This window comes from Gavialis gangeticus, unplaced genomic scaffold (genome assembly GCF_001723915.1).
Source record: "Gavialis gangeticus isolate Ggan-Ray unplaced genomic scaffold, GavGan_comp1, whole genome shotgun sequence".
NCBI classification, from domain to species: domain Eukaryota; kingdom Metazoa; phylum Chordata; order Crocodylia; family Gavialidae; genus Gavialis; species Gavialis gangeticus.
The window spans coordinates 4,094,873-4,117,373 of record NW_017729026.1 but is presented as its reverse complement, the minus strand read 5'-3'; the positions used below and the strand labels follow the sequence as shown (position 1 = coordinate 4,117,373).

Here is a 22,501-nt window from a genome sequence, read left to right as displayed (position 1 = left end):
GGGGGGGGGGGGGGAAGAGTGCGTCTCTGTGCCCGCTCCCAGAAGCAGGGGTGGGAGGGCAAGGGCAGCAGTGCCCCTCAGCAGGCCACACATATACCACTCAGCCCACCAGACTGCAGGGAGCAGGGTTCACACACAGCAGCTGCCATTGTCACTGGGGCAGTGGCGGCTGCTGCGTGCAAGCCCCGACCCTCCACCCCACTGGCTGGCCAGGCAGCATGTGTACAACCCACAGAGGAGCACCACTGCCCTTGTCCCTCCAGTCCTGCACCTGGGAGCAGGCAAGCTGAAGTGTGGGGCAGGGAGGCTCTGCAGTGTGCCACATGGGGCCAGCGGTGCTCAGCATGTCCCTTCCTCTTCCCCAGGTAAGAAGTGAAGGATGGGAAGGCGCCAGGGGAGATGCCTCTGCTGCTTCCCAGGGCACGCTCCATCCCTGTACACCTGCCTGCCTGCACATACCACCTACAGCCTTTCTAAGTACTCCTGGGGGTATGCGTACCCCAGTTGACAACCCTTACCTTAGGATATAGCTGAGAACTGGATAGAAAGAGAGACAAATTATTGGCCTAAAAATCTGAAATAAAGGGGGGAATCTGTCTGTTGGGAAGCGATACCTGGTGCAGCCTGCTTTCTACTGTAGGGATTGAAAAAAGTAGGAAGGGAACTTAAGAGACAGGGCTTTATCTTGCTGCCAGTGGCCATATATGGGCACTACATTTCTAACAGGAGAACTGCCGCTTTCTGAATAGAAACTGCAAGCATACATTCAGTTTCACCTGGAGGAAACATGCTCCCTCTGGGAAAAAGACCTTCCAGATTTTGATTTGGAAGACCTACCTCCCTGGTGAGAGAATTTGTTTCACAAGAAGGAATACTAGCACATTCCCCTTGTGGTCTGTTCTCCCAACATGGCACATCTGAAGTTGGCACCAACCAGCTTTTAATTCACTGCCCTGCTGGATGATATGAAGTTGGGTGCATGGACAAGTGGACTCTGGGAGACTTTCCCCAAGCCCACTCTCCCCATCACCCAGCTAAGCAGCAGGGACAGCAATGTAAACACTGGGCATGAGGAAGCTCTTTGGGGGGACCCCCAGTCTGGGGAAAGGTGCCGGGGGGCTTGTCAGTCTTCCCAGGACTGGGAGGAGTGAAACTGTCACCGCTCCCCTGCCATCTCCAGACTGGGATTACCCTGCTCTGGGAAGGTGCAGAGAGCAGAGGAGAGGAGCAGCTGCAGGCTGAGTGCCTGTACTACTCCATCTACCAGAAAGATTTCTAGTGATGGAAATTTCCACTGCTAGAAACAAACATCTGTTCAAGACCAGATGAGACCGTTTCACCCTCAAGCTGACTGAAGTACCCAATGTAACATGAAAATTTATAAATATGTATATCTGAGCATGAAGAACAACAGACCTCTCTCCTTCATTTTCTAAGCACAACTGTTACATCTTCCAACTCAGAAAGAATCCAGCAACCCAGAATTGTGAAGTAGTTCTTGTTTTGTATGCTGGTAATATGGTAGGTTGGCTAAATTTAGTGCATGTGAACAGGAGTCAAAAACTTTATTCTCTTTTTCATTCTTTTGCTGCTAGCTTTCAAGATATTTGGCATAAAAGTCAGTTTCCTTAAGCTATATAATCATCTTTATTCTGGTTTTTAAAAAAAAAAACAACAACAACCCTGACCAGACTTTTTCACTGATCAAGAGTTTAAGAGCAAACCTAACATCACAGGCTTTACTCTTTAACAATGGGGACTCTATCCAATTGCTGGATGGTACCAATTAGAATGCTATTTCTGTACGCCAGATAAAAAAAAAAAAAAAAAGAAAAGTCTACTCAAAATCTGTAATCTAAAAACAGCTTCTAGAAGAAGTAGTTTCAGATGCTACATCTGTCAGTCAGCCTGCTTTCAATCTCTGGTTTTACAACCATTCAGCTTTTTTAATTCTTTTCTCCCTTGCTGCCAAAAGCAAGGGAAAAATACTATAAATATTTTTTCTCTAATTATTATCTTTTCATAATATGACCTTTCAGGCTGTCATTTACGTTGCTGAGTCTTTTTTAACATAGTCGTTCTTCACCCTTTATTGTATTCTTAAATGTAGTACATGTACCTCCTTCACATATAGTTTGTCTCCCTAACATTTCCTTCTGCAACCCATCAATGATAGTCCAGAAGCCACAGTTCAAGAACCAGAAGTTTAAAATTTCAAAGAGGTGGGGAATGGCTTGAAAAAGGAATACATTTTATGCATTGACACCTGGATGAATAACTGGAGAGCGGACAGGTAAACAGCAAACAGTGAAGAGAGGGAGTGAAAGTTAACATCAGACATCCTTTAAAGAACATTAAGGTTTTTAGTAAATATTGTATTAAGATCTTGACTATTCATGCACAGAAGGATGTAAACAACATCCTTAGCCATTAGAGTGTAAATCATCTTTTAATGAAATATACAGATACCTTATTAGGAGCTACTGCAAAGAACTGAGAACAGAGACTATATGAATTAAGAGAAACAAAGATAGTAAGTACAGATGAAATTCAGTGATAGGGGCAAGGGAGGAAGACCAAGCTAATACGTGTGGGGAGAATAACTCCACATAGATGTTAAAGAAAAGAAAACCTGGAAATAATAAGATGACTTATGAGCCAAGCTGAGTGCAATTCAATACAGCAACTTACAAATATACAGTTCATATCTGAGTGACAGCAGTTTCCTTCTCTATCTGTGCAAAAAGCCCATACTTACTTTGAGAACTTCATTCTCCAAAATATCAGGGACAAATTAAAGGTAGTTTGGAGGGGCACTGAAAGTGGTTAATTGGCTGGAAAAAAATTGCATGAAAACATTAAACATGTGCAACCATATAACCTATTACTAAGTTGGGGATCCAAGTGCTTTTATAAATAAATAGGAAATGCAGATAAATTTGATTATATAGCCAACAACTAATCACCCCCCTTACTCTATGACCCAAAATATCTTAACATCAGAATATACATAGGACATTACAACTTCTGGAACTGATGTGAAAGTGTATCAATATGATAAGACCTCACATTACAAAAGTATAGGCATAAAAACCAAATACTGTGCTAACATACTACTTCTGACTGCCACAATAGGAATTCTGCCACAAGCACTCGAGAAGCCACACTTCTGCCTATTCAGACAAGTAGCCTTGTCACCTGAGAACTTTGGTTGTTTGTAGTACCTCCCAGTCCCAGTATCTGTTCATTTCATTAACAGCTTCTAAACACCCCCCATTTGATATATAAGCTTAATTTAATTTACCAGTTACAAGAACCAGAGCTTTCAAGTACTCTTAACGTGTTAACTTATGTATGAACTCATCATGCCTTGATGCAGATGTACTACTTCATATTTAAGGAAGTAGTAATTAGGGACCTACCAAATTTGTGATTTCACAGCATTCGCGGAAACAGCAAATACAGTTTGTCCCTTCAAAAAAAGAGCAGGGTCAATGAAAAGGCATGAAATCAGCAGCGAGCGGGGAGTGGGAAAAGGGAAGAGAGCTGCAAAAACAGAAAAGGGCAGAAAGGTCTGGCAGCCTGAAGCACAGGGGGAGAAAGAGACAGTAAGATTTTCATGGCAGAGCGCAGTCCCCATCCCGCCCCGCCCCCCCCTCCAATTCGCTGCAGAGGCCCAAAAGTCCTACCCCTCCCCAGAGATTGATATATGGCCACCTTGTTCTTACAAGTATTAACCCGCTGCAGACTTAATTATTTTCCTGCAGCCTAATAGCATTGTAATAACATGTAGGCATTGAGATATTTACTGCAGAGCTAATTAGGTGACAGTAACCATTTCATGTAGATGTGCCTGCAATGTACTATCTTGCTTCTTGATTGACTTTCCACAAAATGTATAATAGGAAAATCTAAAATCATATCTCATTATGCCAATATACTGAAATACTGAAGTTCTGGAAGGAGCAGAGAGCTATTTCTCTTCTGTCTGCACTAGACAAAGAATGCATATATGCACTAAGACTAAATAAACCCTCACATACTGGTTTGAAAAAAGCCCATTCCCAGGAGCCAGCACTGAGTCAATTGCTGTTGATTAGCCAGAGGCTAAGTTTACCTATCAATAATACCATTCAGACAGGCAAGATAATTGGACTATTATTTTATTTGCTTCTTGGACCCTTCAGCTGGGGTAAGTGCTAGGAACAGGTAGATCCCCAAAAGAGTCAACAGGTAGATCCCCAAAAGAGTCAACAGGTTTGATGTAATAAACACCAAATACACTATAACCAGCTGCAGCATCTAAAGAAGTTACTCCTTCCCTCACCACTTCCAAATCCCAACAGAAGGCAGTGTCTTAGCTAGCAATTCTTCAACTAAAAGGGGCATGGGAGGGAGGGCACGTAGCCAGAATACAACCCCCCCCCCCAAGTAATAGAGATACCTGCTTACTTTCATCTGAATACACTGCTAAAAATGAGGCTTTCTGTGGTCCAGCAAAAGAAAGAAAGCTGGGCAAGAATTGTACAAACAGCATCAGGTCAGACGTACGAAACATTCGTGGACTTCAGTTGTTGTACTCCTTGTAATGGTATCCTAGTTCCTCAGCTGATAACACTGCCCTATCGACTTATATGAAATAGTTGCTACTATGCATGGTACACACATGAACACATACCAGTGCACAGTATTCTCATTAAAAAAACCAGCCACTTCAGTGGAGCCGATACCTGCTGATCTGCCCCAAGTGGAAGTGGATCCAATTCTGTTAACTACCATATTTACCCAAATTCAAGATGACCTAGAATTAAAGACAACCATTTTCCCCCCTCCCCCAATAATTAGATTCTATACATGGAAAATGAGATTTAATGAATAATCATTCACACACTCTAAATACGCATTTGCTTCAAGAACTGGTAAGTTCATTTTTTATTGGTTTTTTTCCTCCACTCAGAGATATAAACTACTTCCAGTCCACTTCTGGGTCCTCTGCTGAGCGTACGGGGGACCCCCCCTCCCCCGGCTCGGTGACCGGCTGCAGGGAGACTCCGGGTGCCCCCCCCCAGAAGGCACCAGTAACCGAGCCAGGGGCAGGGGGCAGATGTCCCACGCACTCCATGGCAGGCCCAGAAGTTCCGGGTCTGCCACCAAGAGCGCTGCCCCCCGCACTCCTGTGGGATGCTCCATCTGCCCCAGCATCTCAGCATTCACGAGCCACCTGGTACCTTGAGGTACGTAGAAAAAACATTTAAAGCTACATCTATGTCCCAATCATCGAATCTCTCCGAAACTCTCCAAATTGATTCAGAGGGTTCTGATTCAATTTGGAGAGATTAAAGGGTCTCCTGATTCAATTCGAATTCAGAGATTTGGCTGCCGAATCGGGCCAAATCTCCGCCAAATCGAATCTGTGACCAAAGCCTTGCACAGCCCTAGTAAATATATTATAGAAAAACTGGTAACCAAGAATGGTTTTAAAAAAAAAAACATAGTGAAGAACATAAAAGCTATAAGTTTCATATCTGATCTCAGTTATTCATGGAAGCCACTTTCAACAGATGATAGAGATGTACCAAAACTTAAAGAAACACAATAACATTCGCAATTAGCTCACTCCTATTCATTCTGGTCGCTCCTGTCCTAGTATTTGGGGGTGGGGGAGTGGGGAGGAAACAATGTTTGTGCAATGATCAGGTCATTCATTGCAAACTTCTGGAACACTGTATGAAAAGCAGTGACACTGACAGGGGATCCTATTGCAATTCTGAGTTCTAGTAAGCCAACCACTGAAAACAAGAAGCTAACATGCTCATATGGTAACTGCCCTATAAAAACAGAGCTCATGACTTCTTTGCTGTAGGAGTTACCTTATTTACTTTGTCATTCAGAAAGTCTTGAGATGCTTAATAATTGAAGTTGCATCTATACAAATACTCCTAACAAATTAGTCAAGAACCCAAACAGAATTTAAAAATGTAACAGCCAGTTCTTGAAAACATTTGCTTTGAACACGTGCTCAAGAATGATGATCTTTTAAAAGTAGCTAATAACCAGCTATAACCTCTGCTTTGGGTCATATCTAGTTGCATTACCCTAAAGCAAAGCAAGCAAACTGACTATAATGTACCTAGAGGGAAAATGAGTGTTGATGCAACAAAAGCCAAATATGTGTTTGTTATGCAAGTTGTGCAACACACTATTAAAATTTGTTTGTCTACTAAACAACCATGCAATCCTGGGTTGATAACAGCATCAGTAATTTAGCTCCAAAGTCACAAAGAACACAAAAAGACTGATTATTTACTTGCCTACTCTTCAAAGATTAACCCTCTACTTGAGGAGTGGAGGGGGCCAAGTGGCATGCAGTGTTGAAGCAGCAACTGGGATTTCTTACTCCTGGGGGAGATATTGTCTCCTGTTTTGGTCACTGACATGCATACCAAGCAACTAGCAAAACACTAGTTTTCAGCAGCAAAAAGGAGGTGACACTCTGCAAGAACAAAAAAAACTCTGTTTAGAGCTACATTTCTCAGAATGCTCTTCACTGAAGCCTCACTTGCTCCTGTATCCCTACTGTCCTTGTTGCTCGGCCCTCTCCACTGCCCAAGCTGGGGCCACTGCAAGGAAGGTGCAGGGGTAGGGGAAAGAATGAGGAGACTGGAGGCAGAGGTACCCCTTAGCTCCCTTTTGGCACTGACATTCCCACCCTTAGAAGATGTCTGGGGCTCATGACCCACTCTTCCAGCCATCCTTATGCTACTCCTACCAAATAATATTTGAGGTCCTGATGCTCCTCTTGCATAGAACTTGCACAAGTGAAATGTCATTGACCTCTGTAGAACTGCCTTGCCTTACACTTAAGAAAGATTAAGGTTGTCAAATGAAAAACTGTTGCGTCCACAGTTCCATCATAATTTTAAATACAGTTTCATTAGGAAAATACAAAGAAGAAAAGTCTCAGCATAATAGAGTCTTGGAATCAGATGATCTTCTAGAAAGGTATACTGAAGAGTAATTCAAATATCAGAACAGCAATTCAAGTGTTAAAGATGCACATTTTAGTGGACATCATTTGGAATATCCTGTTAACCCATTTAGTTGGGTGTAAATGCCATTTTATTATTCAGATGCACAACTACTGTTCTCTACTTTTCTGACTAGAGAAAAAAAATTACAAAGGCAAAGCAAAAGGAAGATCCCTAATGTATGAACAATAGTGTACAGTTGCCCAGTAGAGTTAACGACACAACTTGCATTTTGTTTTCATTTTATGACTGCCATTTTAACAGCTACCAATTTGTTTCCCAATAGTAACTCAATTAAAATCCAAGTTATGAGCATTTAAACCTTGAAAAATTCAGCTTATTGTACTAAGTATAACTAACTAGAGGTGCACAAATATATCGGTCACATATTGGATCAACGCTGATAAAAGGAAAATTAACATTATTGGATATCAGCTTTTTTTGGCCAGTGTAGCTGATACTCTCACCAATAAATGCCGCGTCCATCCCACTCCCAGCCTCAGGGTCCCATTCACTGACCTGGTTGGGCAGCCCCAGCCCCTGCCTCACTGTGGGGGCCTCAAACTGTCCCTTCCCTCCCCCACAGCCCTTGCCCTCCACAGATTCACTGGCAGGAAACTGTTCTCCAAGCTGCCTGGCTGTATTCCTCTAAATCAGCTATCGGATCAGTACCCGCCAATATGGCTGGTTAATCATCAGCTACTGGTATTGACCAAGACAATTTTTATTGGTGCACCCCCATAACTAACTGAACAGGAAGTTACAATATTCTAGTAGTCCCAATCTAATAATTTAGATTTTCACTTTAAATATTTAAAGTGAAACCCAACATCAAAATGAAATGAGATGCATATTATTGAAGCTGGAGCAACAGTCTAGTGACAAATGCAATGAGACAGGCAACTGGTAGGAGGTGCATGGGGGTGCACATGTTGTCAGTAGGGCTGGTGCTCCCCCAACAAGGTTGACGGCTTCTGCAGGTGCCCCCCCAAATTCAGCAGGCACCAGTCACACATGTGCAATGAGTTCAAAGAAAAAAAAGCAGTATCAAGAGTACATGGATAAAATAATAGGCATACTGATAATACCATTCATTTACATAATCAAGTATTTCATTAAACAGGATAGATAGTTATCTCTACCAATTAAACCCACATCTAAATATTCTCACTGAAAGTAAGAATAAGCACTATCTTGAGTTCTCCTTCCCATGCAAGGTTAATTACATGGGCTAAATGGTTAATTACATGGGCTAAATGGGCAGGTGGCAAACTATATTTTTTCATTATTACCAATGATAGCTTGACAAAAGCCTGCCAGAGCCAAATCAGCCTCCTTTGCTGTGACAAGCCCACCAGGGCTAGGGCCTGAATTGATCTCATGTCGTCAAATCCTCTCCTCTCAAAGCTTAGAAAATAGAGTATTGCATGGACATAAATACCAGTATGTAACTTATGCTACTTCTAAGCAATCAACAAACATGATTTCTTTTAAATGTGTAGAGTTGTGATGGTGAGCCTTCTACAATGGCTGTAACAGAAGCCCCATCACAGGACACAGATGGTATTTTCCACGGAATGAAAATCTACTCAGAAATATTCTTCCCAAACATTTAACCCGACTTTGAGAGACCGACTATTAAGGCCGCTGACAGATGTGGTGCAGGGCAGGGGGAAGGCACAACACTTTACCGGAAGAGGAATGTGTTGCTTTGACCTGGATCCTCAGCATCTGTATAGATCAGGAACTTCAGTGGGGCTTTTTGATGCTTTTATCTAAATTTGATTCAGTCAGCCAGCTGTTAAATAAAAGTGCCAAAAAGCCCTGCTGAAGCACCCAAACTATACAGACTTTGGGTGAGCCAGGTCAAACTAACACAATGCCTCTTCCGGGCATGCACTGCATTTGGTGCAGGAGCATGCCAAGCTGGAAGTAGAATGCTGAGTTTTTTCTTTTTCACCTCTGTAAGCAGCCCACATTAATATTCCTGCATTGTGGCTCCACTTTCTTTCCTCTCCAAATTACATTGCAAGCACATTTCCAGCTAAGACACAAGGTACATAGACACAGCCAGCATTTCTACTGCATGGGCTGGTCGGTAGATGATGCCCTAACAGAGCCACAAACTGGCAGCACGTTCCAGAGAGCAAACTTATTACAGCAATGATTTCCCTAGGCCTATTCTGACACCTCAATTATGGCAAAATTAAGACTGCTTTGTTTGTATTGTTACATTTTTTATGGAAGATGTAGATGATTAACCCCAAGCATAAACTGAATTATTTCTCTATGCTGCCAGAAAAGATTCAGCCTGCCATTAGAACATGGAGTATTAGAAGGCCTAAATCTTGCAAAGATTCTAGTTCTGTAGCTACAAAATAGCATTTCCAGAAGAAGCACTGCTCCAGGAGCAGATATGGTATGCTGGTTAATAACTATACTTAATCCTTCGGATATTGTCTCCAAGCAACCCAACTTCCTAGTCAGTAAAAGTTATCAGTCATAATAAGTTTTGTTATATGACTTATCTATTTGCAGCTCATCCAGCAGATGTGTGTTCTAAACTGTATAATACTTTCCCCCAGTCACAAAATCCATCTATTTCCAATGCATTGGTTTTAATGATCTCAAATGTTTATATACCATTAATTCTTTAAAACTGAATTCCCTGGTGGCGCTTATAAGATTAATGTAAACATTACATCACTCTTTACAGTTCCCAAAGCACCTGGGAACCCTCACTAATTTGAGCTGACAAGTCCCTGTAGAAAAGGGGCAACGATGGAAAAGGAGAACACTAGCTTCTGCAACAAATAATGACATTTAAATGTAATTTCTCCAGCAGTGTTAAAGATCAATGCAAGGAATAGAGCCTCCGTAGCAATACAAATGCTACCACTGTGCAAAAAAGCTACTTTTACTAAAAGCAAAATTTGAAATCACTGAAATCAAAATAGGATACCCCTGAAACAAAACAAGATTGAAAGATTTCTTTAAATCCACTGTAGAAAAGCCATTTTGTTTTAAAAATCAAAAGCAGCTCTTTATATATTAATAAAAATTGTATCAATATATTTGACACTTGAAGAAGAGTTCGTAAGACATGCATTCTATATCACTGACATTGCATTAGCAAACTAATCTGAAATCATCTGTTGCTTATATAGTTCTTTGCCATTTTGTAGATTCTCTTTTGTCTTATAAATGATAAATTACTGTAATTTAAAAGAGAGTCATAGAAGTACTGACGAGATTTGGCTAAGTTAGAAGTATTATCTCTTTTGAAAACAAGCAGTGTACTAGTTTTAAGGAGATAACATACCAGTAAGTATTTAGGCATGGAAAAAACACAAAACGGTATGAAGCATTGTATGCTGTTAAAAAGCTCATTTATTGACATGGGTATCACATGACAATAAAGTATTTTAAAAAGTACTTACTTAGCAGTTTGCTATTTTTTTGATATATAAATTTTGAGATAAAAAAATCTAAAGATAAATTGATCTGGATCACAGAAGTCTTATAGGAAATATCAAACGTTAGAAGTATTTATGAAAAAGAAAACTTCATTTAAAAAAAAAACCCAAAATAACACAAAAGGTACCCTTAAAATGTTACACCACACTTACAAAATCCTAGCTCCTGATCAGAGCGTCCTTCTAGCTGAGATAAAATATACAACTTGCCAATAGCTGTACAGTGCCACCCATGCTAACTCCCATGCCACAGACAATGGGATTCTGAATTGCTATTGTATTAACAAGCAACAAATACTTCACATATTGCAGGCAAAATCTCAAATGGAACAAATTCAATATCTACACCAATACATTTAAAGAAATGAATTCCCAGAATACATACATATTTTATTAACTTTGCACATCGAGCCAGTCCTGCCATGAAGCGAGTGCTGCTAGCTGATGAAAATCCAAACAGGCTCTTAGAAAAGCTATAATGAACAAGAACAACCCCACCCAAACTCTGACATTGCAGGAGAAGGACATGCTCACAGGAAAACTAGGATTCAGTTCCAACTCATTTCATTTCAGCAGCCAAAAAATGCATGTGGGTCACAAGACAGCTCCATTTTCTTGTTACTCCCCCCACCCCAACAAAGCAAGAAAACAACAATTTGTCTGGGGAAAATCCCCACAGAATCTTTCAAGGAAAGATATGTGCCCCAATACAGATGTTTTGTTTCATTTGTGGAGAGGGAATGAGGGCTCTTCCACTCACAGCAGCTACAAATATAAAAAAAACAACAAAAGCTGCAACATGGTTATCCATTCACACTTCTGAGGAACTATCACCTCTCAAACCACAAAAAAAATTGCTCTTTCTATAATAATGCTAACATTTTACACTTGATCCAACCAGAACACAGGGGAATATTTTACTTCTTTCGATTCTGATTAAAGAATCCTCAAAAGCCCTCCAATAACAACCTGCACATATATTTTATAGGTCAGCTTGTTGTGTTTGATTCTAGGGTGGTTTCTTTAATTAGTTCCATAATCTGCAACAGGTAATCTTTAATCTCTTCACCCTTGGAATCTACAATTAGATTGAGATTAAATAAAATCTTCTGTTTTTTTTAATTATTTTAAAGCTAATTCTATTTCCATATACCACATCTTTACAAACAGTCTAAGAACACTTACCAGCTTATTTGACAATCTGTGTATGCTATTACAACTGAGAAGCAAAAATACTGCAAAGTTCATTCATCTTGAAATCCCAAATTTAAGTATTGCTGCGTTACCACTATTAGTAAGTATCCATTTCCCCTTCAAGGGGAATTTATACACACACAATTAACTTTTCAAATTTATGACAACTGGAAATGTATAAAAAAAGCCTCCAAAATGCATTCAATTCCAAAGTTCCATTCCAAAGTTCAAGGTCAGAAAGAAAATAGTTAAACTGTTAATACACTAATGACCTTAACCCAAAATCCAGCTTGGTGGTAAACTTCAAGATGGATAGCTAAATATTCCGACTTCTCCAGGTAAAATTTGTGTGCCTTTTTCATGAAAGTTACTATGAGTGACAAACTGAATGTAAGAGCATCTTGAGCTGCAAGAGCAGGTCTCTCACTACTCTAACCTGCCACACACCATAAGGAAACAAGACTGCTATTTTCTCTGAAAACACAACAAAAATCAGATAACCAGAGGGACAGAGTAGAATGACTAGGTAGCCAGTGATTAAATTAAATGTCTAGTTGGGAGAACATATCAAGTGGGATTTCCCAGGGGTCTGTCCCGAGTCCAGTATTGTTTATCATCTGCATTAATGATCTTTATGATGAGATTGAGAGCATGCTTAGGAGATTTGCAGATTAAACCAAGTTGAATAGAGTTGTAGACACCCTACGGGCAGGGGCAGAATGCAGAAGGACCTGAAGAGAAGCTAGAGAAATAGTCTGCAATAAATCAGAAAAGATTCAAAAGCAAAGTCCAGAGCTTGGGATGGAGTAACTGCACATACAGATTGCACGTAATGATTGGCTACACTGAAATACTGCAGACAAGGAACTATGGGTTACAGTGGATCAGAAGCTGAAATGTGAGCCAGCAGTGTGCTCTTGTTGCAAAAAAAACAAAAAAAACAAAAAAAAAAAAAAACAACAAAAAAACAACCCCCCCAAAAAAACAAAACAAAAAACAAAATGCCAACAGCATACTAAGTTATATTACCAGGATTGTCTCTTGCAAACCAAGGGATGATGTTCTCTATTCAGCACTGGTGAGGCCTCACCTACAGTAGTACTGTGTCCAGTTTTGGACCCTACACTTCAAGAAGGCTGTGGACACATTGAAAAGAGTCTGGTTGAGAGGGACAAAAAGTATTAGTCCTGCAAAGCGTGACTTAAGAGGAAAGATGAGAGGGCTATTTAAGACAGGAGAAGATAAAACCGCAGGAGGGTTTGATAACAATCTTCAAATACCTGAAGGATGATTATAGAAAGGACAGAGACAGACTTCTTTGTGACTGCAGGGGACAGGACTAGGAACAATGCCCTCAAGATACCACAAGGAAAATTTACGTTACAGATTAAAAACAACTTTCTGACTATAATGAGGGTCAAGCATTGGACCAGCCTATCTAAAGAAGTTGTAAAATCTTCATCCCTGGAAAACTAAAAGCAGGTTAAAAAGACACTTGCCTGGAGTGGTTCAGTCACGGATAATCCAGCCTTGAGCAGGAGGTTGAATTACATGAGCTCATGAGGTCCTTTCAAGCCCTACTTTCCTATGATCCTATGAAATATGTTCCTGGTTGAGCAAATAGCATGCACATACACTTTCCTATTCTGTGCCTTGTGTTGCACACTAAATTATTTGGGACTAGGCCTATGATTTTCTACTATGTTTTGTACTGTGCTAGTACAAAGTAGACTGATTTAATTTATAAGTGCAATCAACTACTGTTAACCAAAATCATGGTAGGTTCTCATGTTATTGCCATCTCCTTGCTTATTACAAGGAAGACCAAGCATTAAGTTTGGCTCCATATGCAACCCACCATTTGGATCACGTTTTAACATTAATTGCATTTTTAAGGGTTTAAAGAACCCAGGAGACAGCATCCATGAAATTATCAGGTTCACCATCCGCTGCAAGGTCAACAAATCAACCAGCAGGATTGAAGTCCTGGACTTCAAAAATGCTGATTTTAACAGGTTCAGAGCATTAGTAGGGAAGGCAATGCAGGACCAGGAAGCCAAGACAAACGGGGTACACAAAGAGTGGTCGTTGCTCAAGAATACAATCCTCAAGCCACAGAAGAAAACTGTTCCTGCAAAGAGCAGCTGGCAAGCCTTCCTGCCTTAATAGGGACATTGCAGTCCTGTTAAAAAAAGAAAAAAAGAGGTGTACACAGTGGAAAAAAGGGATGGCCCTCAAGGAGGCCTATACAAACAGTGGCCAGCACTTGTAGAAAAATGATCAGGAAAGCCAAGGCAGCAACAGAGTTTAGGTTAGCTACAGGAGTCAAGGACAATAAGAAGTCCTTCTTTAGGTATGTAGGCAGTAGAAGGAAAACAAATGGAAGTGTGGGACCCCTGTTTAACACCTTGAGGCAAATGGTAACCAATATTCAGGAAAAAAAAACCTTAACTCCTGACTGCCCACTTTGCTTCCGTATTTCACTGGACCATGGGGAAAGTCAAGTGAGACAATGCTTATAGGGGGCATGCCAGGATTGTCAGCTTCCCCACTGTGGATGCTGAGTGGGTGCAATACCAATTAGAAAAGCTAGACATTTATAAGTCAGCAGGACCAGACAGACTCCATCCAAGAGTGCTGAAAGAACTGGCTGAGGTCACTGTGGAACCCCCGGCAAAGCTCTTTCAGAATTCATGGTGCACAGAGGAAATCCCTGAGGATTGGAAGAGTGCCAACATTGTGCCCATCTTCAAGAAGAGGAAGAGGGCAACTATAGGCCGATAAGCCTAACCTCCATCCCAAGACAAATCCTGGAAAAGCTCATTAAAGAATCTATTTGCAATATACTCATGAAAGGTAAGATTCTGAACAACAGCCAGCATGGCTTTGTCGCGGGTAGGTCTTTTCAGACCAATCTTATCTCCTTCTATGACCAGGTCTCTTGCCGCCTGGACACAGAAGAGGTGGTAGACATTATATACCTAGACTTCCAAAAGGCTTTTGATCTAGTATCCCAGGATATCCTTGTGGAAAAACTGGAAGATTGTGGGCTTAGCTGCTTGATGGTTCAGTAGATGGGAAACGGGCTACAGGGTAGGACCCAGAGAGTTCTCATGAACAGATGCGTCTCATCCTGGCATGAAGTGGCCAGTAGTGTCCCTCAGAGGTCCATGCTTGGACTAGTGCTTTTCAACATCTTTATCAATGATTTGGATGTGGGGTTGAAGAGCTCACTGGCCAAGTCTGCAGATGACACCAAGTTATGGGTTAGTGTGGTCATGCCAGAAGATAGGTTGCAGTTAATTTTTGTTGTTTTAAGAAATCTGCTCACTTAGGCCCATTCTTGGGAACAGTACTATTAATATTTATCATATCTGTTAGCGTTTAAAGTGCTTAACTCTTCAGTTTGTGCCTTATGAAGATGGGTCCCTGCCTGGACCTGGGCGCTAGGAGAAAAGTGAGTCATTAGGAGGGATTTGGAGGAAAAAAGGTAGTAGCTTACCAAGCCAAGACTGGAAGGACATAGATGGGGGTTTGTTTTTTTAAGCCTCTAACAGAGGAACTGGATGTTGATTACAGCCAAGGCTGGGGATTTTGACTGGGGTGTGCTAGTGCTCCTTCTGGGACTTAAACTCAGAGGTTCCTGGATAGAGGATCTTCCACCTCCACTCAGGGTCAGACTGAGATCAGGAAAGAATTTTACCCCATGTCATATTGATATGGACCGTGTGGTTTTTTGCCTGCCTCTGTAGCAGGAGGCACAACCATTTACCTGAGATCTCTTGAGCATATATTAACAACCTTTAATAGAAGCCACCGTGGTCCCCCTACTTTACCTGAGGCAAGTTAGGGCATTATGTCTTGTGTCAGGGTTGACTGCATAGTATTACTAAAAGGTTACATTATGGATTTGTAGAGGATGGTTTGGATAGGGATGATCCTGCTTCAGGCAGGGGGTTGGACCAGAAGGTGACCTACGGATGTCCACTCCAGCCCTACTTGTCTATGATTCTAGTAGAGATACATATTATGGAATACAATTTATCATAGAGACCTCACCATAGGAGGCTTCTGAAAAATCTGTATCCAAAGCATAGACAGTGAGTCACAACAAGAATTTCAGATTAACTGAAAGATTTACAGGCTCCATCACTTTCTACCTCTTTTTCTAGTAAGTTTACAAAGCTTTCTTGCACACTATTAATGGAGTAACAGGCGCACAATTGCACCTCGTTAATAGGTATTTGTTTGCTCTCCATAAACTGGGGCAGGGTGTTGCTAGAGCACAGCTCTCTGGCTCTGTGCTCACTTCCTTTTCCTGTTGCCCCCAAGGTCTCTGGGATTTGCAGTCCAGAATTACAGTAACAAGATTCCGCAGGTTGCTCATCACTGCCTCTTCCTGCTTCCAGGTGCCTCTGGAATTTGTAGTCCACAGCTGCAGTCAGCAGTAAGTCTGAGCAGGGGAAGAGGTGTTTAACCACCCGCCTCCTCCTCCCACCTTCCCTAGCCCCAGATCCCAACCAGGGTTTGCCTGGTAAGGCAGTCCTCCTCCTCCACCGCCTTGCAAACTGGGCTGCATCCCCAGCCAGGCTTGTCCCCCACCCCCCTTGTCAGCCAACCATAACTGCTCTGGCTAGGGAGCAGGGGCATGGGGCGCAAACCCCGGTCTCTGGAGTAGACGGACAGCATAGCCCAGCCCAGGGCTGGAAAGCATGGGATACTGTGATTTAACTTGAACCAGAAATAGGTATGGGACAGAAGTTTCATAAACCAGTTTGATTCAAATCAGTTAAGGCTGATACTACATTCAACCAGATTTATCTTAAACCAGGTTTAGCTATTTTGAAACTGGTTTACATGCACTGAGCTTCTGTTCCGTTACAGGTTTAAACTGGTTTCCAATCACTTAAACCAGTTTATGTGTAATGACTGTCCCTAGCCTATGAGATTTCTTTTGCCCAATCCTCCAATTTGTCTAGGTCACTCTGAATCCTAGCCTTACACTCCAGCATATCTACTTCTCTCCCCAACTTGGTATCATCTACGAACATACTGACAGTGCAATCCATCCCACCTTCCAGATCATTAATGACAATATTACACAAAACCGGCCCCCAGGACCAGCTCCTGGGGCATGGTACCCCAGACCTGCAGAGCCATAAGTGTTCCCAGCTGCCAAATACCTAAGCCCCACGCAGCTGCACCTGGGACAGGCCATACATCATGAGGCTAAATAGGATCCCTCCATGGTCATGCACCAGTAGGCCCAACCCAGCTTGCAGACCGACTGAGCACTGCCCATCTAGCCCACGGGGCAAAAAGATCGAGCACCTCTAATATAATCCATTACTTTGTAATAAGTCATACCAGTCAGACTGAAAAACCTCTTCTCTTAGACTAGAAGCTTTCCTTCCACCAAATTCAGTATCCCTGACTACTGCTAAATCCAAGCCTTCTTTCAAAAATGAACAATGATATCTAGCTTTTGATTGTGAATGTAAATATGAATCATGCTTCAAAAGTTCTAACTGCAGAATAGTTTTCTCCCCAGGTGCAGACAGATCCTACCACAACTGTATTAATACAGAAAAGGAGAAATGGGCAATCTTATTTTTTCCATCACTGCCACCAGACTCTTTACTAGCACCTGGGAAATGGAGAACTGGTAAATCCGCTATACAATTCTACTGCCTAAAGAAAAAAAATGGGGGTAGCAACAGGTTTAAATTTGGGGGTGTCAGATAGAAGATAAACAGTGATACCGCCACATCCCCAAACACAGGCATGTGTTTACAAGAGTCAAGCTGAACAAGCCAACACCATCTCCATTCCTGCAACCACAAGGGGATGGGAAGGAGGGTTCAGTTTGATAGTTAGAGGCTGATATGCAGGAAGAAACTTTTAAAACAGAGACATTGCTTTGGCAAAGTTTCCAGAACCCTCTTTGTTCCCAACAGTTGAGGGGGAAACTAATTTCTTAGGTGCAAGGCACCCAGACAAAAAGCCACTACTTTTTTCTAGCTATTGACTAGTAGTTTAAAGACCTTTTGCTGTTAGGTGTTACCATACTTCCAAGCCCTATGTGAACAGGGGTGATATACAATCTAACATCTAATGTGGTAGATAAAGAATATGGAAAGATTTTGTAGGGAGAAGAAAGGAGAAAAATATAGGACAGAAGGTCAGGAACATAATGTGGGAAAAGAAAGGAAAAACAGGAAACGGACACTGAAGACAAAACAGGAAGAGAGGCTATGATCTATGTAAAAGAAAAAAAAATGTAGGGAAGCCAGGAAAAGGTTGGAGATGGGGTGGGAGGAGAAGAATAAAAGCAGCAAGTCTTTTAGGCAGGATGTTGATTGTCAACATAAAACATATATACTATGAAATATAGTATCTTAAGATGCAACTTTTATGCCTTTAAATTGTAGGAAAATAGTGTGGGAGGCACAGCAGTGAATGATTATTTCACCCTGGCTATCATATAAGAAACATTAGATTGAGAGCCTAAGCTAGACATTCTCTAGACAAACACAGAGAGAATGGAAATGTATGGCTTACAGGTATACAAAAGCAAAATAATTCAGATCTCCAAAGCCATGCATTCCCACACACAGGAGAATTTATGCTTGCAAGTCTGAAACAGGCTACCCTAGACAATCTAATGCTAAATGTGAAACAATTTATATTTGTTTCAATGGTGTGTTGATATTTATAAATTCATCTCATGTAAAGTTGTATTGGAGTGACTCCAAAAATGGCTCAGTAAGTATCTCTCTGCCTTGCATCTCTAGTCAAACCTTCAAACATTAGTTTTGTTCTATGTATAAATGGTGAACTTTCAATTAAGACTAGAATAGATTGATGCCCTGAGGAACACTATTTCCTGAAATAGAGTGACTGTGCTCCAAAAGCCCCCTGACATTCTTCCAGTACATTTACAATAAACAAATTTGGAGTTTTTATTTATATTTACATATCTTCAAGTTAATAGCATGCAAATTTAGCTCAGGATTGCCAAGTTGCGACTCCTAGCTCTTCTACAATTTCTAACTGATTAGCTCAAACATTTTTAATTTAAAAGGCTATCAGCAGTTATTTCCTTAAAACAAAATATGACTTAAATAGACAGATACCTCCAGAACAGATATATCACACCTAAAGCCGGCATGCTTTTATCTGTAGCGATGAAAGCACTTTAGAAAGGAAGAAGAGAGGGGGTGTCACTATAAGATCCCTGTTTTACAGGCAAGGAAACTGAGGGACAGAGAAGTAATTTGTCCAAGGTCATCCAGAAGAGCCAGAAATAGAAACAAGGCTAGGTACCGACATTCAAAAAGCCCAAGGCTGATTTTAACTAACTTATGACGGTTTCTCTAAATGAACTAGGTTAGTTTGGGAGCAAACAGAACACATGTTCACCCTCTGGTGGGGGATAGGGACTGGGTAGGGGGGACCGGATATGCAAGATGCCTGCACTGGCAGAGGCCAGCAGGTTGGGGGTGCTCCTGCACACCTCCCAGTGTACCAGAGACTGCTGAGGGCAACTGAATGCAGCCAAGTAGCAGCTACTTCTGACTGACTGCTTGGCCCATGCCACCAACCCCCTGCTATCGATCACAGGAGTGGGGGGGGCAGGGATTGAGGCTTCTGTTACACAGACCTGGCTCTGGCTGTCAGAGTTGAGCTAGCACAGACTCTCTCCCCAGCCCTGTGTCCCTTGTCCAGCATGCTCTCAACCACAAGCAGATGGGGGGTGGGGGGGGAAGGAGATGGAGAGATTGTGCTAGCTCAACTCTGACACCCAGAGCTGGGTCTGTGAAACAGAAGCAGTCCCCCTCCCACCCCCTCCACCTGCTTGTAGCTGAGGGCTGGCAGGACGCAGGATGTGGGATGGGAGAGCTGTGCTGACTGGGCTCTGTGACAGCCGGGGGAATGGGGTCCACTGAATGCTCAGCCAGAGCAGCTGAGCACAGCCAAACTCCAGTCTGCCTCCCCGCGCGGGGGGGGGAAGGGGGGGGGGCTTGTGGGAACCCACAAAGAAGCCTGAGGTGCTGGTGGACAGCGACTCAACACAAATCAATAGGGGATCCGATACAAAAGTTTAATAGACTAGTCTAACCTAAATTGATTAATTCTGCCATTTTAAAACCAGTCTATGTGCACTGAGCCTATGTTCTGTTACAGGTATGGACAGGTTTCCAATCATATACCAGTTTGTGTAATGTCTGTACCTGGCCCAAATCTTCAGAATGCCAGCATTATGATCTAGGCACTAGGCTATACTGCTGCCAAGCCTTCTGTAGCACAGGGTCAAATACAGTTTCATCTTGAAACCCTGATGTAACTGCTCTCTGAAGTAATGGTTGAAAGAAGAACAACTAATTTTCTAGTGATTGTGTGTGCACTGCATAATTTAGCACAGTGCTTCCCAGCCGATGTGCCGTGCGGCACAATGGTGCGCCATCAGAAATGAACAGGTGTGCCGTGGAATTTTGCCACAGCAATGAGCTACAATTGAGGATGGGGAGTATGCAGATAGGGAATACCTTAACAGGTGTGCCATGGAAAAAATTTATTAATGTAAGTGTGCCTTGGGCTAGAAGAGGTTGGGAAACACTGGTTTAGCAAAGAGAAGAGAAACCCAGCAAATTTGGCACATGCACTATAATAAAGGAATGAGGTTTTCTCCTCTATTCTTTATTTCCCTTTCATTATGCACTCCATAAAGATGAAAATAAAAAGGCAAGCAGATCAACAAAGTGTCCCTGCTGGGCTATATAAAACAAGAACATTCAGCAGCCTTTGAAAACACAGAAAATTAGGACATAAAATTAAAAATTTAAAACAAAAAGTAATTTTGACAAACAGAACTATTCCCAGCACTCAAATAACTACGACATAATTTTTAAAAGTTTATTCTCACAAGAGAATGATTTAATATTTTCCTGTCTAACAAGCCAAGTTAATTAATACTTGTATTACATCAGTTAACATCTGAGGTCAAGCCGAAGTCTGAGGAGACAGACACTGCTACCTAACTATACAGCTCACTAGAAATGTGCATAGATGAACTGCACTCCCATCTGTATCAGTTCAAGAAAGAGTGCTGTGTTCTTACATTCATCACATGAGCAACACCACTGGCACAAAGCTACTCCCTGGAACTTCATTAAATCCCTGTAATTAACGTCTGTGATTCATTTGTGCTTGAACAGACCCAAACACTTCAACAATAAAAACCTAAAAATAAGGATGTCTGAGCATTAAGTCTAAAAAAGTCATTTTTACATGCTTAAGGTGATTACAATGGTATTACTTTTGCTACTTCAACAAAAACAAGAATAATTTGACTGGAGGTATAAAAATCTACAAAAATGCAGGCATTAGACACAAATTTTAGATCTGTAAAAGCAACTGAGGAACAAAGGAAGAGAATGGTAAGCTATATCATTTACTTTAAGATGGACAGAATTACAATATAGCATGATGAACTTTTTGGAAGTTGAAGAACTGACATTTGCATAGAGAACAATAATTTTCATCTGCAGAAATGTGTGCGCACTATATAATAATGCATTATAATTTTTATATACAGCCATACATTATACTTTACATAAATATAAGACATGACGTGAGAAAGAAGTTAAAACTGAGGCTTCAGCTTCACATTTTTCTGTTACTTGTAATGCAAGAGATAATAAGAATTTAAATGCTATAGGAGGAATATCTACGGTTACTGTAGTACTTTGATAGAAAGTCTTTATAAATAATAAAGATTTGTTCTCTTAATAATGATGTTAATATTCAGTCAGAGTTTGAGATCTTGCAAATTTATGGTTTGTTTTTAGAGGAAGGTACAGACTCTAAGAATGGAATTCACAGTTTAAGTCATTTGCTGACAGAAATGGCTTCGAAAAAATGTACAATCTGACGTCTCCTCAGTCATCATAAGAAAGCTCATGACCTAAGCACAAGCTAGAGTAGCATTCACATTTAAATCCATTTGTTTAACTTAGTTAAGATTAAAAAGATAGAAAGTACAAATAACAAAAAAAACCCAGAATTCTGGGGGACCATAACATTCATGAGTCCAGTCATAGGTGATGAGAGATAAAAATGACTGCTTGAAACCATCAATATGTAATCACAAATTTGCTTTAACATTATGTTGAGTTTGGCTCTCTTGTGCACACACCCATTTTACTCCATATTATTTAACATGCATTAATTTTACTTTAACTTCTCCCCGCTCCTCATGCCACCACTTAATTTATTTATTTTTATTGACCTTTCTATTATCAGTTTAATAGTATGACATCCACATCCATTGCTAGAAAGCCAGCCTGAAAAACCATATCAAAAGCCTGGCCTATGTCCAGGCATGATAGCTTAGCATCTTGCTTAGAGAAAAAGGAAATGATTTCATATACAGGCTGGATTTTGTTTCTAGCTAGCGTACATAGGAATACAAGCCAAATGACCTGCTTGCAGAATTGTGGGAATGTTTTTAGTTATCACTTTGTACTGGTCAGAAAAAAAAAAAGACTTAATACTGTTATTAATTAACAGGGCTGTGCAAAGCTTCAGGTGCCGATTCAATTTGGAAGAGATTCGGCCCAATTCGGTGGCCAAATAGCTGAATCCAAATTGATTTGGAGAACCAATTAAAAGGTCCAAATCAATTCAAAGCTCTACGAAATCAATACAGAAAAGATTCAGAGAGCTTCGGTGATTTGGGCAGACCTCCCTGCCGCAGCAGGGAGCTGGATCTGGACTCCGAGCTGGTAAGTAGGGGGCGGG

At 41.2% G+C, this 22,501-nt stretch overlaps 1 protein-coding gene across 14 annotated transcripts in view; it reads right to left on the bottom strand.

Annotated features, from left to right (window-relative positions):
• Positions 1–22,501, bottom strand: part of EPB41L2 (erythrocyte membrane protein band 4.1 like 2) — a 276,308-nt gene that overhangs the window by 168,219 nt on the left and 85,588 nt on the right. Inside the window, exon 1 of one of the 14 annotated variants that reach the window (XM_019520277.1) lies at positions 10,890–10,946. The exons of the other annotated variants lie outside the window; for them this stretch is intronic. The gene's annotated coding sequence lies outside the window, so the exon portion shown is untranslated. Of the gene's footprint in view, positions 1–10,889; positions 10,947–22,501 lie in introns of those variants that run through there. 14 annotated transcript variants of the gene reach the window in all.